This window comes from Mus caroli, unplaced genomic scaffold (assembly GCF_978045245.1).
Source record: "Mus caroli unplaced genomic scaffold, Mus_caroli_1 scaffold_1, whole genome shotgun sequence".
Lineage (NCBI taxonomy): Eukaryota > Metazoa > Chordata > Mammalia > Rodentia > Muridae > Mus > Mus caroli.
Window position 1 is genome coordinate 190,926,933 of NW_028227256.1, and position 13,622 is coordinate 190,940,554.

A 13,622-nucleotide genomic window follows, 5' to 3' on the forward strand; every position below is an offset into this window, starting at 1 on the left:
GTGTGTGTGTTTGTGTGTGTAAATGTGCTGTGTATGTGCTCTTAGAAGCTAGAAAGGGGCATTGGATCCCCCTAGAGGTGGAGTTAGTGTTGGTTGTGAGCCCGATGTCCTGGGAACCCAACTTGGGTCCTCTGGAGGGACAGCAAGTGATCTTAACCGCCAACCTATCTCTCTAGCCCCTAATTTTCTATGTTGACATCACCAACAGTTCAAAATTATTGAGCACACAGGCAGAAACCTTGCCCTGCCAACAGTAGAGCATACCTGTAAGTTTTGATAATCACATAACAGGCCAGATACTAATCACACTCTAGGTGTTCCAGGAAACCCTATAACTCCTCCCAGGCTATGATCCAGAGAGAGAGAGAGAGAGAGAGAGAGAGAGAGAGAGAGAGAGAGAGAGAGAGAGAGAGAGAGAGAGAGAGGAGTTCTTTTGTTATTATGAGTAGATTGATTTGACACACAGACCATGAACCTCTCCCCCTTGCTGCAGAGTTACTGAATGAATTGTTCTGTAGACCACACCCATCATCCTTTTTCGTAGAGTAGAAGGAAGCACAACTTGGAAATAAGATGAGGATTCCTTGGGCTGCCCAGTTATGGTGTGAGCAGCTCCCATAGACCAAGACCTCATCCTTCACCACAGCTACTACACTGCAATAGCCTGCCCTGGAGAATCAAAGAAACCTTTCTCCTAGAGTCAGGGCCCTCGGGCTGAGAGGTGAGGTAGAGGCAGCTTTTACAGTTTTTACAGCTGCCACTGGGTCCAAAGTCAGGGCTGGACTGGTAAGCGCTCCCTCAGGTGCTTCCAATTCCAAAGCCAGACATCCACACATCCCAGGAGACTGTGGGTACTGTGCCTTGAGGGCTGGGTGCCTTCCCTTGCAGGAGAATCACCTGTAAAGGTGAAACAGAGCTATCAGGTCTACGGCAAGCACAGGGTGGCAAAAGGCAGGGGGGTGGGGTTGGACTGGATGGGCTGGCCATGCCTGGGAGAGTGGGGTAGGTGTTCCTTATGAGAAGTGAGGTTTCTTTAGGGCAATGAGAAAAATTGCTCTTAATGATGCTAATTACAACAGGGCACAGCGCTTCGCTGTGGGGCTTTTCATCTTCAAAGGGTACCCTGGATGGATCAGGAGTGCTCGACATGAAAGCGTCTAGAGTTTAAGAACTGAAGTGAAGGAGCTGTGGCCACATAGCTGGTCCCATGCAGCCTGGTCCTGTGCAGCCTGCCCCCCCCAAAGTGACCTGAAAAACCAGCACTCAAGAAATCCCCTGATGCAAAGGGAGGAGTTGCGCAAGGAAAGGACCACCCTTACACCAGTGGAACTGGAAAGTCTGCAAAGCAAGTGTCAGTCCTAGCCCAGGGCCCAAAGCCCCTTTATAGGGGTGGCCAAATAAAATAAGGTGCACTCATACATTTGGATTAAAATAAAAATAGTTTGGAGTATTTGTTGTTAGTTTGAAATTCAAATTATACTCCTTGTCCAGTGTTATGTGCTAAAGTAGGCAGCCATGGGTGATCTAAACCACACAGGTTTGCACATGCTCACTCACACACACCCATATGAAAAAAACACACAAATAAACACACATACACATGTACATTCACATACACTCTACCTGCAGACTTAAGCCTGAGAGGTTGTCAAGCCTCGCCTTGTTCCCCTAGGGATACAGGGAGCATGGACCCTGAAGACTTGCCCAGGCCCAGTCAAGCCCACCCTCATCTGTCATGCTGGCCAGGGGTGTAGTGGGACAGCCCAGTCTTTCCTATTTCTTTCTGTCTTGCAACTTGGGGTGCTTCTGGAATGGGGCCTAGAAAGTGTGTCTGCCCGACCCTCTATCTTTTTTTCCCCCCTCTGTGTCCTGAGTTCTCCCCACCACTCTAGCTCAAGGAGAAGCCTGTGCCCACCCCTGTCACCACAGATTATTGGTGTGGAAATTCCTCTGACAAAAAACGAGAGGGAAATGGTCACTGGGCTGAGATCAGCTTCCTGCCCAGGCTGTGGAATCCGGCTGCCAGGCGGGTCTGGGCCTGAACTAGAGATGCCACCACTTTCCCAGTCTGGGCGGGAAGGGAGGACAGGTTGCTACTTGTAACTGGGAGGCTGCATGTCTGCTCTGAGCCAGAGCGAAACTCCCAGGGCTTCCAGACACTGAGTCTCACAGAGAGGTTCCCAGGCTCCTAAAGCTCCAGCTCCAGCCCCTGGGCTCAGTCAGGGTCAAAGGCAGAGTGACTGCGGTCTTCACACCCCCGGGAAAGACAGATGGTTATACACACATTCACATCCTGGGATATGACTTCAGGCCTCTGGGCCAGATTAACATTCCAGCATGGAGCCTCCAGTTCCCTTTATGACCTAAGAGAAAAGTCAGTGCCACAGCAGGCTGGGCAGCTTCCTACACTCCCTGTGAACCAGCCCTGGACCTAGATAAAGTACTTTTTAAAATCAAAAAACAACAGAACCTGTTTAAAGAAAATGAAAGGGGCCTAGAGGAACCTGAGTAGGTGGCTCTAAGAATTCTTGTACCGAGGGGCAGCTTGCTGTCAAAAGGCAGACTCAGGCCTAAGTCTGCAGGTAGTGTGTGTGTGTGTGTGTGTGCGCGTATTTGTGTGTATTTCCGTGTGCATGTATGTGAGCATGAGTGAACCTGTATGTTTTAGATCATCCAGGGGAAGGCAAAGCTGCCTGCTTTAGCACATAACAACACAGGACAAGGACAGCTCATATTGATAACTGTAGAGAATCGTTGGACAGTCAGATCTGCCGGCCCAAGCCTGTAATCCCAGCTACTTTGGATGCTGGGGCAAGGGGATCAAAAGTCTAAGGCTAGACCACAGAATGCATGTTCACAGTCAGAGTTAGCCATTCAGTGAAATGCTGTCTCAAAATAAAAATACTGGGGTTGGGGTTACTGACCAGTGCTTGTCTGGCACATTCAAGGTCCTGGAGTCAATCCTCCATTGAAGGAAGTGGGAGGAGAGGGAGGGAGAGGCAGCAGGCGAGAGGGGAAACTGTTGTTACAGTTCCCAGTATGCATATATGTAAGTGTCAAAACATGGGTATGTGGTGGCCAGTCATTTGACTAGGACGTTCAAAGCCATTGTTAGCAACCTAAGAGTTCAAGGCCAGCCTGGGTACAAGATACCCCACCAATTAATTCATGTAAACAAAAGCGTCAATAGAAAAATGGAAAGGAAAAGAAGAACTATAATCAGCTGAGTAAAGATTTAAAAAAGAGAAATCAAACCGCACATTTTGCAACAAAGTTTCAAACTTAAATTCCAAAACTGAAATCACTCAAACGTTTGAACAAGTTACATTTGTTGCCAAGACACACAGGTGTGCTTCCTTCTGCTTTCTCACTCTGAGCACCTCAATGCTACCTCATCTTCGCCTGCCAATCATGGCTTGTGAGGCGCTGCTGAGAGGAAGGGAGTGTGGGAAGAAAGCGGAAAGCATGGGTTTTATTTCAACTAGACCTAAATAGAAATATTGGCTGATTTTTTAAGCCTCCGGCACTGGTTCATATTCCCTTAATACCTCTTCACTAGGGCCCTGTCATCGGCCCCTCCACCACTGCGGATGTGGCAGCCATGCCCAGTCCTGTGAGGAATGTTTTGCAAATAGTGAGCAGGCTTTATTTTGACGCTTCCTGGATACCCCAGAAGTTAGCTAGGCAGGCACCTGGCAAGCATAGGTCTGGTAGACTGTTCCCTGCTTCTGACAGGCCAGGGAGCCACTGCTGGGGCTAGCAGCTCAGGGTCATGCAGGAGTCTCTGTAATAGGAGGGTCAGGTGGGTGTGTTGCTTCCTCGTATCCAATTCCTTGGTTTGAACAAAATTAGAAGGAGAAAGAGCCAGTCCCAGATGGGGTCTGAAGTTTCTCTGGGGATTTAAAAGGAGAAGGAACCATTCGCAGGATAATGGTCACCAGAGGAAATAGCCCCAGGACAGTGGGTGGTAGAAACTAATGAAGATCTCTGCTTGCGTTGAGCCTCCATTGCATGTCAGCTCATGTATCTTAAAGTTCAGCAATTCAGATTTGAAACCGACCATGGGCACTTTTCAGAGAGCGACAGGGACACTTTTTTGCAGGAGATGGAGAATTTGAATATAGGTCTTCATGATTGTGAAACAAGAACTCATACCCTCAACCTTTTCCTCTGAGCATTTTTCTTAACCCCTGCTCATATGTTCTAAGGCTCACATTGTTTAAACTATTGCAAATGTATGCAAAGCTCACAAAGCTTACAGAAACCTTGATTTCCCAGTGCAAACGGGGCCTGTCATCTGCAATCTGCAGGGCAACTCTAGCTCCTTAGAGAAGGAAGCTCTCCAGTGGCCCAAGCACTCACGTTTCCAGATATACTCAACCTATAGAATAGTGTCTGTTTGTTGTTGATAGCCTTTCCACAAGCCTTCACTGTAAATGGGAGTGTTTAATCCTCTGGAGGACACCTAGGCTCCCTCAGGGTGTTCCCATTCTATCTGATGTCACAGTCCGACTGACCAGTGTGTCCTGACCCTCCCACAGGGCACCTTATAGCCATAGTAACACTATTCATTTGGCCTGAAATGGATTTTCCTTGTTTTTCTATCTAGAAAACCAGTGATACACTTCAATCACTGTCTTAAACACAGCTTCTTGCTTTGTGAAGAATATCCTGGAGGGAAAAGGCTAAGGGTCACATGATCTAGAGATCCTCTAAAATGCAAATGGTTCAATTAAGACTTCTTTTGGGGCTGGAAGCTTTCTGGCTGGTGACAATTTGCAAAAAGGTCTCAGCTTTCTTAATAAACAAGAACAAAATATGAACACTAACCGAAATTCTAAGTGATTGGAGAAGGAATGGTGTTACCTGCTCTGGAGGCTGACCTTTTCATCCCACGTGCCTCTGATGGAGACTCAGACAAGGATCAGCAAGCAGGTGGAAATGTATTCAAAGCCTGTAATCCCAGAGAAACTGGTATGGAGAATGGGAGTTCAAGGTTACCAGGTTACCCGTAGTTAGTCTGAGGCCAGCTTGGGCTATATGAGACCCAGTCTGAAAATAATCTAAAGTCAGAACAAAATGGAACAATCAAGCAAACAAAACACAAAGTGTATCAAGGGAGATAATTTTGAGACTGTTGCAGGGAAGAAGGTTGGGTGGTGTGAGGCATGATTGGAAAAGGTAGCTGCGGCCAGAAAGGGCTTTTTGGCTCCCTAGCTTCTGAGAAGCAGCAACTGACATGATCATGCAGACAAATACATTGTTTCACTCCTCTGCTCAGAAGCGGTCATGGTTCCTACTGCTTCATGCAAAAGTCAACACTTGCTTCTCCAGCTTCATCTCCTATGGCTCTCCCCTTGCTCTCTCCCCACTCTCTGCTCATTCTGCTTCAGTCACATTGACCTCCTTCTCTACTCTGAGCTCGCAGATGCAGGTGCGCTTTTGCCTCAGGCCCCTTGCACCTGCTTGCCCCCCTTTCTGGGATGACCTTCTTTTTGACCCGATTGGGAACAGAAAGGCCTTTAGCTGGTCTGTTGCCTGCCTGGTGCTTTTCTCTCTGGAAACACCCAGTTCCACCATAAGTCCTTAGATTTCTCTATTCTAGTATTTCTCTATTCCTACTTAGTCTAGTTTCCTGACCACACCTTGTCCCAGACTCTTGTCCCACTGTTCTTAGGGGTTACCATTAACTGACAAGTTTCACTTTCCTTGTTCATCTCCTGATTCCTCTACTAGAATGTAACAACGTGAGAGCTTGAGAGCAGAAGCTGCCACTGGTCTGCCATGTCCCCTGCTGTGTTCTTAGCACCAAGTGCAGAGCCTGGCATGAAACACATCTGTTGGCTGAGTGGGTGCAGTGTCTTGATTTAGGAAACATTAGGGAGCGGTAGAAAGCTCTTGAGCTGCAGAACAATGGACTTGGGGCTCAGGCTGGCTGAGGCATAGACTGGCGTGGGTCTGGGAGGTCACTTCAGGAGCAGACAATGAGGAAGTGGTTGCAGTAGCAGAAGAACACAGAAGTGGAGACAGAGACCTTCAGTGGGGATGGAGGGAGACCACAGGAGCGGGGAAGTTTCTCAAGGGAGGGAATCCATTGTTGTCAAGCAGCTGCCCAGTGACTATTTCCCAAAAGATGAATGAAGGTATGTGTCATATGAGGTGAACTCACGGCTCTGGGCTGGTTGGTCCACCTATGGTAGCTCTGAACCACTTTGGCTGCAGAGGGCTCAACTAGCCAGGAGTCCTATAACATCACCACTGAGCTCCTGTGTTCTTGTGGACTGTGGAACCTGAGCTTGGACAAAGCTGAGATTTAGGCTGTAGAAACAGGTGGGTTCTGGGCTGTGCATGTTTAGAGGCATGAACCAGATCAAATGACTCTTTGCATGGTGTTGAATTAGTTTTGCCTTTTTCATGGGGCTTAGAAGTTACTATCTTTTTTTGGTTTTTCGAGACAGTGTTTCTCTGTGTAGTCCTGGCTGTCCTGGAACTCACTCTGTAGACCAGGCTGGCCTTGAACTCAGAAATCCACCTACCTCTGCCTCCCAAGTGCTGGGATTAAAGGTGTATGCCACCACAGTTGGTCTCAGCTAAGACTGGGAAATGGATCAAGTTAAGAGAAAGTTCTGAGGCAGAGGGATTAAGGGCAAGGCTACCCCTTGGCTAAAGAACCTCTCAATTATCCTTTCTCATCTCTGTCCTTCAGAAATATTCACTAGGCTATAGTTCTATAGTTCTATGCTCAGGCTTCAGTCCTGGTCCAATCCGCAGAAGCCAGGCAGCCTATACTCTCTGCCCAAGCTCAGTGTCTAGACTCATGCTTTGAGATTTCTCAGGCTTTTATTGGATGAAGTCTAGAGCCTGGAGCTGTGCTTGTCATTGTCTAAAGACAAGAGTGTGAGTGAACTGGCAGCATTAACAAATCACGATTGTTGAGCCCACGAGACAGTAAGGAGGGTAAACTGAGGCAGATACAATTAGGAGACAGGGGATGGGAAGATGAGGCACATTTGAGTGCATTTCCTTTTCCTGAGGGTTTCTGTGCTCTCTCTGAAATGTAACCACAGTACACATGTTCATCAATGGAAACAGAAGTTCTCTTTCTTCTTCTCCCCTTAAAAAAACAAAACAAAAAACCAAAAATCAATGTTTAAAGCATTTTGTTGGGGGATGGTGTGGTGGTTTGAATAGGTATGCCACCCTCCCCATTCCCCCCTCCCCCCCCCCCCCCCGGCCTCATGTGCTTGAATGCTTACCCCAAAGCCAGTGGCCCTATTAGGAGGTGTGGCCTTGTTGGAGAAAGTATGGCTTTGTTGAAGGAAGTGTGTCACTGCAGGGCAGACTTTGAGGCCTTACATGCTCAAGCTAGGCCCAATAGCACAGTCTCCTTCTGCTGTCTGCAGATCAAGATGTGGAATTCTCAGCTCCTCCAGCACCATGTCTGCTTGCATGCATGCTGCCATGTTTCCTGCCATGATAATAATAATGGACTAAGCCTGAACTGTAAGCCAGCCCCAATTAAATGTTTGCCTTTATAAGAGTTGCCGTGGCCATTGAAATAGATGGAAGGATGGCTCAGCAATTAAGAGCATTTATTGTTCTTGCAGAGGACCCAAGTTCAATTCCCAGCTCCCACACAGTAGCTAACAACCATCTGTAACTCCAGTTCTAGGGAATCAGATTCTCTTTCCTGACTTTCTCAAGAATACATGTGGGGTACAAATGTATTCAAACAACGCAGGCAAAACACTCATACACATAATGCATAATAAACTAAAAATAAATAAAATAAAACTAATATATAAGTTCTGGAACTGGAGAGATGGCTCAATGGTTAAGAGCACTTAAACAAACAAATTTTTGTCTTTTCTGAATTTTCTTTCTTTCTCTCTCTCTTTCCTTCTTTCTTTCTTTCTTTCTTTCTTTCTTTCTTTCTTTCTTTCTTTCTTTCATTATCTTTAATCTTTTTTTTACAGTCCAGTCATCATCGCTCTCCCTCCTGGTCCACCCTCTGACAGTTCCTCATCCCATTCCTCCTCTGCCCGGTCTCCAAGAGAGTGCCCCCCCCAACCCCTGGTTAAGGGCACTTACTGCTCTTGCACAGCACTGGAGTTTGGTTCTCAACACCCATATGGCGCTTACAACTGTCTATAACTCCAGTTCCAGGGGACTGAAGCCTCTTATGACTCTCGAGGGCTTCTGCACACATGTGGCACACATCCATACACATAAACATTTTTTAAATCTATAAACATTATTCAAATTTTTGTTTGTATTTTGCTAAGCATGTATGAGCAGTCAGCAGGGAGTTTTATAACCCAAGCAGCCTGTTTGTGCTGAAGTAATATTTTGTCTTCTAATATCTTGTTGATTTCATTCTCTACTCTCTATCTGTCTCTCTGTCTCATATGAATGGGTATGAGCATGTACATGCCAGCCACCATGTGTAGGCAGACATCAGAGAACAATTTCTGCATCAGTCCTTGCCTTCCACTGTATTTGAGGCAGGGTCTCTTTGGTGTCCACTATTGCATATGCCAGCCTACAGTTTTCCAGAGAGTCCCCTGTCTCACCTCACCTTAGGGGCACTTCCTTGTTGGGTATCACATGGATTCTGGGAAATTGAATTCAGGCTTCTGTGCTTGTATGGCAAACAATTTACCCAGTGATGCATGCCCCAACCCCTTTGTTTTGTTTTGTTTTTCAAGAAACAGGGCTTCATGAAGCCCAGGCTGGTCTTGACTATGCGTCTGAGAATGACTTTGAAATTTGGATCCCCCTGCCTCCACATCATGGTCGTGAATGCAGGCATGAAAAGACCCATCATGCCTGGTGTTAAGCAGTGCTGAAGATAGGACCCAGGACTTGAATGTTGGGCAAATATCCTGCCAGTTGAACCACAACTACAGCCATTGTCTCTATTCTTAGCTCCCTTTTCATGCTTGGTGTCCTGTCCTCACCCCGTGGATTAATATTTATGTGTCTCTAGTTCTCATTGTCATTATACTGAAGAGATTCAAACAATGCAAAGAGATAAACGTCTGGCTACTCAGCTGGACAGAGGTATAGCTTCTTGTTCTACTTCACCACGGAATAAGTCAGCATCCGTCCACACCTCATTTTCTAAAGTCAGTGAACTGTGTGAAGTTATTCAACTCATACTGAGTCCAGTGCTGTACCAGGAGGGCTGGCAAGAGTTCCTATCTGCCTGTCTTTCGGAAAGGTCTGGTGAGTATGGTTCACACAGCAAAACCAAGAGCGGCTGATAACAGTGAGGTCGGCTCACCTCACAGCACTTGGCCACTTTTAAGACACTTTCTTACCAGTCTCTGGTGACAGGGTAGGCTGTTTACTGATGACCCCAGTCAGGCCACTGCTCTGTCTCTGCAGAACTATAAACCTTCACACACACAGTACTGTTTGGTAGCTGACTCTTTTACTGTAGATGGAGCCCCTCACATCAGGGTGAGAGAAAAATGGAATCTCAGATTCTCAGGGCAGGGACACAGCACAGATGGAGAGCCCCAGGGTGAGCTTGCTAAGTTCTGAGGGACACACCTCATCTTCTTTTCCGTCTTCTCCTCCTGCCCAGGAAGAGAGGGGTGTCTCTGGCAGCAGTTTTCAGTAACGTGTTTGATTTAGGGATAGAGTCAGAAATGAATAGCTGGGCACTTCAGCAGAGAGATCTGGAGCCTAAGCCTAAGTCTGTTCACGGTTGGAGGGAGAAAGCGAGGCCATGCACGGGGGGGGTGGGGGGGTGGGGGGGGCAGAGGGCAGAGGGAGCAGTAATAGCCATGAGCATCACAGGCTTTGAGGTTCATTTGTAGTTCTGAGACCACGGAGGCAGGGGTGACCAGGGCCAAGAAAGCGGCAGTCCCATGGGCTGTGGAATGCCTTCTAGAAGGCTGCTGGGGTCTGGGTTTTGTTATGAGTGTGCAGGGCTGGATTGCTTAGCTTGGCGTTGTCCAGCTCTTTTCAGCAGCCCCCTGTACTGAAGATATCCTGGGAAAGCAGCTACTGTCACTGTCTCCAGGAAGGCTCAGGCTTCCCTCGCACAAGCTCTGGCTGGGGTTCCAGTTTTACCTCACCCTTTGCTCTGCCAAGAAGACAGGAGGATTGGGTCTTGCTGCTTTGTGGTTGTGTGCACAATATTAATAGAGGTTGACATCTCCAGCAGTGAAGGAGACTCCTTCCCACAAAATGAGAGGTGACAGGGCAGAGGAGGGACTCCCCAGCTCTCTGTGCTGTGCATGAGTCAGGGCCCCTGTACTGCAGTATTTGACTCCTGCCTGAAACTCAGACTCACAGGTGAGTCAGTACCTGAGTAACAACACAGGGCAAGATGACAGGTGAGGTCAGGCCCAACCATGGCAGAGGGGACTGAGCTTCTACAGAGAACATAGACTCCATTCCTCCAGGACGTTATGGGGCTCACAAGATACCCTATCCCCAGCCCACACAGACAAGGCTTCTCTCCAGCAAAAGAGACCTCAGGTTCTCTATTGGGAGCCGGGGTTTCTTCCAGGTTGGCCCCTGCCTCCTTCTTCCTGTTGCTTCTTCAGGAAGTGAAATGAGAACTGGAATTTTGTTCTTTGCGCTGCATTAACAACTGTGCCCTCCTCCGTGTGTGATTTGTGGTAAACTATTCAGTATAGCACTAGTCAGAATAAAGCCTGACTGGGATGGTAAGCAAAGTCTCATTAGAAAGAACCCTAGATCTGAGTTCTAGACCTGGCTTTGCTGCTACTCCACTGTGCAACTTTGCGGAAACCACCTGACCTCGTCTGGTGGGGGGTGGGGGGGGTCAGGGCGCTACACCCTAGGTTTAATACTCAATTACATGTAATTAGGGGAGTAAACCCAAAAGGACAGTAGTTCTCAACCTGTGGGCTAAGACCCCTTTGGGATCAGATACTGATCCTGAATATCAGATATTTACATTATAACTCATAGCCATAGCAAATTACAGTTATAAAGTAGCAACAAAATAATTTTATGATTGGGGGTTGCTATAACACAAAGAAGCATATTGAAGGGTGGCAGCATTAGGAAAGTTGGGAACCTCTGTAATAGGGTATTTTGTATTAACTACGATGCACAGATTCCCTCCACATGGACAACATTTCTAGCTGGCCAGGGTTCTGTCCTTAGAGGGACTTTTATGAAAAGCTTACATGAAACTTTCCAGTGTGGACCAAACAAACATTTCTAAGCCAGTCTTAGCCCTGAACTAGAGAATTTACTTACTTTTTGTGGTGTTGGGGGTCAAACCCAGAGCTTTGTATACACTGGACAAGCACTTTGCTAATGTGCTATTAGCCCCAACCTCTGGACTAGAGAATTTACTCTTCCAGCTTAAATTCCCTCACTCTAAAATATGTGTCTGACTTTGAGGCTGGACTCAACCTTACTATGTAGTCAAGGCTGGTCTTGAATTCATGATCCTCCTGCCTCAACTTTTCAAATGCTGGGATTACATGCAAGTACCACACTCAACCCCCTACACTTCAAAAATACTTCTAAAAGAAGACCCTTGAGACAGCAGTTTCAGCCAGGGCAAGAGTGAGTGCCATGTTTGGGCTTCTGGCTTCTCTCAGGTGACAGGCTTTGTGTAGTCTCCCCTGCACACACACTTGAAGGGACATTTGCTTGGTTTCAAGGGCCAGCCTTCCTGCTTCTCCCCAGGGAAGACCTGAGCATTCCCGAGCATCAGTCCTAGAGAAGAGGCTGGAGTGTTGAGCCAGCCCCTCCCCTGAGCAGAGGGAAGAGTGGTCACAGGCAGTGGCTGAAGCAGAGGCTGGCTGAGTCAGGCTTCAGACCTCCCTGCTGTCCCAAGCCTTTGCCCGGTGACATCCCAAACTGAGCTGGGACTAGGAGCGACACTACATCTGTCACCAGCCAGGGGCTCTCCAGCCAACTTCTATTAACTTACTACGTTCACCAGAACAGATACCACAAACAGATGGCTTACTGTCCTGTCATTCAGGCGTTTAGAAGGGCAGTGCTGTTATTCAGCTGGGGACTGGAGGAAGGAAGCTATTCTGGGCCTCTGCTTTTGAATTTCAATGACGTCTTCTCCCTTATCTCTGAATCATATTCATTCTGTGCATTCTGCCTCCATACGACTCTCCTTCTTTTATAAGAACAGCAGTCATATTGGATTAGAGCCAACACAATGACCTCATTTTGACTCCATCACTTCTTTAAGCACCCAAATAAAGCTGCATTCTGGTCCTGGGGGGCCCTTCCCTCAGTCGATCACAACACCAATCTGCAATTTCTCCCTTATCATCTTATTTTACTGTTTTGAGACGGGGTCTCACTATGGATCCCAGGCTGGCCTCAAACTCACTGTCTTCTTTTTCCTTCCCATTGTGATAAAATAACCAGAAAAAGAAACTTAAGGGAGAAACGTTTTTCCTGACTGCATTCAAGAGTGCATACAGCCTGTCAATCCTGGGGTTTCAATATCCAGGAGCTTCAAGTTTCCTTAGCTGGGAACAGAGATTCACACACGCTAAAGCTTGGCTTAGCTTCTCCACTTTTTGCTCAGTGAATGATTCTGCTTACAATTAAGATGGGTCTTCCCACATCAATTAGTTTAATCAAGACAATCCCTCGCAGACATTCTCAGAGGCTAACCTTAATCAATACAACCCCATCCCACCCCCACCCCCATTGTCCAGCAGCCTGTCCTCTGGCTGTCTAGATGACATCTAATACTAACTTCACTCTATACAGTCTTAGGTTAGGAAGGCTTGGTCTTCCCACCTCAGTCTCCTGAGTGGTGGACGCCCTTCATTGCTGTTATTCTTAGGGAAGTGGGGAGGTTCTCACCCAGGGCCTTGATATACTAGGGAAACACTCTAAAAAGGAGCTACACCCCCAGTCTTCCTCCTAAGTGCCTCGCCCATGTTCCATCTCCTTGTGACAGCGGTATTTGGTGGTGAAGGATTTGCCTCACTGCCCGGAAGCTGCTTTCATAGTTGATCAATGGATAGGGAAGGTGAGTGGCACACAGGCACACAGGACATGAACTCCAGGTGGCAGAAAAGACACTCTTATTCTGCAAGGTATTGTGGGATATTCTACCCTCACTTCAATAATAACCGAACGTGCTATGTACTTTAGACACATATTGAATGTCCACATAATCTATCAGGCAGGCCGATTTAGAAATCCCACTCTACAGAAAAGAAACGGAAGCTCAGGTTGCTGAGAAAACTTTCTTAGGTCTCTAGTGTCCGATAAAGACGGGGGCGGGGTGCGGTGGGGGTTTGAACGCCACAACTGGCTCCAGGGTCTGTGCTTTCAACTAGCACTTCATGGAGAATGGAAAAAGTGAAAATTGCGGTCGCCTTTGAATAGATGAGAACTTAAGGTAGAACACGGGGTCCACGGGCAGTCCTGGAAGGTGCATTGACAAGTCCTGGAGTGGCTTCTCAAAGCCAAGTCCACCTACGCAAGTCCTCGCGCTAGTTCTGGGGCCCAGTCTCAGAACCCTCACTTGTGCAGGGTCACTACGGGAGGGGCGACGCTCTTCTATTTCGACGTGACTTCCTATCACCCCCCCACCCCCCGCCCAAAGTCCCCAGGACGATCGGACACCCGCAGGGTGAGGC